Source organism: Sinocyclocheilus anshuiensis, unplaced genomic scaffold (genome assembly GCF_001515605.1).
Source record: "Sinocyclocheilus anshuiensis isolate Anshui unplaced genomic scaffold, SAMN03320099.WGS_v1.1 scaffold601, whole genome shotgun sequence".
NCBI classification, from domain to species: Eukaryota; Metazoa; Chordata; class Actinopteri; order Cypriniformes; family Cyprinidae; genus Sinocyclocheilus; species Sinocyclocheilus anshuiensis.
In genome coordinates, this window is record NW_015536496.1 from 257,889 (window position 1) to 260,179 (window position 2,291).

The window sequence follows — 2,291 nt, forward strand, 5'->3', positions numbered from 1 at the left end:
TATATATATATATATGTCTATAAATAAAATAATTGTTCATTTAAAAAATATAGAAAAAATGTAATTATTTCATTACAGCTACAGCATTTCTCATTTTGATTTAGTTAAACTTGATGTACTAAAATAACGCAAAATAAATCTGAAATAAAGAAGGTTGAAGTGTGATTGGCATTACTTCATCATTGAAATTCTATAAGTGATTATTTGATGAACAGTTGATCATAACACATAAAGTGAAAGGATGATTTCTCCATCACACACACGCTGTATCTCACGATGATGGACGTTTTCATGACAGGCTTTCATTACAGGTTTGTCATGCAGGGGCGTGAAAGACTAAACGCTCGTATCAGCCGCTTTTTCTTCCACATGACGCTGAAAATGACTGGGACTGGAAATATACTGTTTTAATGAAGAACACCTACCATGTTTTATTTTGGTCTTCGTACACTTTAAGAAGCGCTTTAAGGCGTCCGTGTACGAGTGTAATTCACACTAATTATGCCTACAACGTCCTAACATCGCATCTCATCCTTTAAATGAACTTTTATCTTCAGACGGTTTCTCATTTGACTTCTGATGCTGACGGATTGATAGACAGCGCGTCTCAGTTTCATCTCGTGGACGATGTTCACTCGATGGCTTTTAAATGGACAGTAATGAGTGCAATTATGGTTAAAAGGTTAAAGATTCGTTCTCTAGTCCTGTACAGGTATTGCTCTCTTGTGCTTCAGCTGCTTTTGCCGTTTCCAGAGCGAGTCGTGATGGTGAAACAAGACGTCCTGAACATCTGAGAGGACTTAAAAAGAACATCTCAGCCTCATGAAGTGGCTCACATACATTTACAATACAGCTGAATATAGCCCAGATCTGACATGTGAGGAATTCGTCTGGGAATTTTAATACTAAATATCCAATTGAATATGACATTTCCAATGAATTCATAAAGTTGGCAATTATTGGGAATTATTTCCAGCATTTACATGTTGCAGTTAAATTTGCAATTATGGTCTGGACCATTTATATATATATATATATACATATAGATATATAATACAAATAAATACATCATATACAGTTCATACATACAGAAATGCAATCTCTTTCTAGTGTTAATATATATATATGTATATAGATATATATAGATATAGATAGATAAGATTGAATTATATATATTTATTTTAAATTAACATTATATATATACGTATATGGACAAGGAAATGTCTTTGCTCGTCACTTCATATACATATTCATATATATATATATATGTCTCTGTCTCTGTATTGTTGTGCTGGGTAGCTCCGCCCACAGTGAAATCTCATTGGTCCAAAATCCTGACGCTTTATATTCAACATCAAACATGTTCTGATTGGCTGAGATTGTTGCTTTCAGTGTGAATGGATGAATTACTCGTCATTGGACACTTGTTGTTATCTGAAATGTATTCGAGAGCTGAACTTTCCGTCTTCTGTGACAATCGAGTCCTGCCATACACAACAACAGGCCGTCAGCTCTGGGAAAAGCCTCCGGAGTCTCTGTGTTGTGTGGCTGTTTCGCTCTCTGATAGGCCGCTTCTGATCGCCTCCTGATTTTCACATTTTAATAATAAGCTCAATCGGCTGTGTTCGGCCGTCTCTCTCGCTGACTGCATCGCATGGATGTGCTCTTGTGCCGCTGCTTACTCAAACATGTTTCCTGGCTCCGGCTCTCACGGGAAATCTGCTATTAGCTCGGATGTGTGGCGTCTGTGTGGGCGCCTGAACCGCTCGAATGCATCGCACAAACACATATGAGTCGCCACAGGTGGCCTCTTGCCCTTCAACACACTTCTGCTGGAGTCTGTGTCATACTTCAGACCAGGGGTTTTCAAAGGGAGGGCCCCAAGGGAGCCGAAGAGTTTAGAGAACCACAGTGTAAAAAAAACAATTTAATTAATAAAAATAAATAAATAATAAAAATACATTTAGAATAAATGAATAAATATATTAAATACATTAATAATATAAATTAAAAATTAAAAAACAAATAAAAAAGAATAAAATCAATAAATAATTAAAAAATATTTAAAATAAATAAATAATTTAAAAAATGATTTAAAATGAATGAATACATACAAAAGTAAATAAATAAAAAATTGATTAATATAAAGAAACTAAAATAAAATTTGAATAAAATCAATAAGTAAATAATACAAATAGATTTCAAATAAATAAGTTAAAATAAATAAATCAATTAGCGTAAAATATAAAATATGGAATATAATAAAATAAAATAAATAATAAAAAAATGGA

General features: G+C 33.4%; 1 protein-coding gene across 1 annotated transcript in view; it reads right to left on the bottom strand.

Moving 5' to 3' along the window:
- The window catches only part of LOC107687137 (sodium channel protein type 2 subunit alpha-like), a 137,944-nt gene that overhangs the window by 134,430 nt on the left and 1,223 nt on the right, over positions 1 to 2,291 (bottom strand). The window lies entirely within an intron of this gene.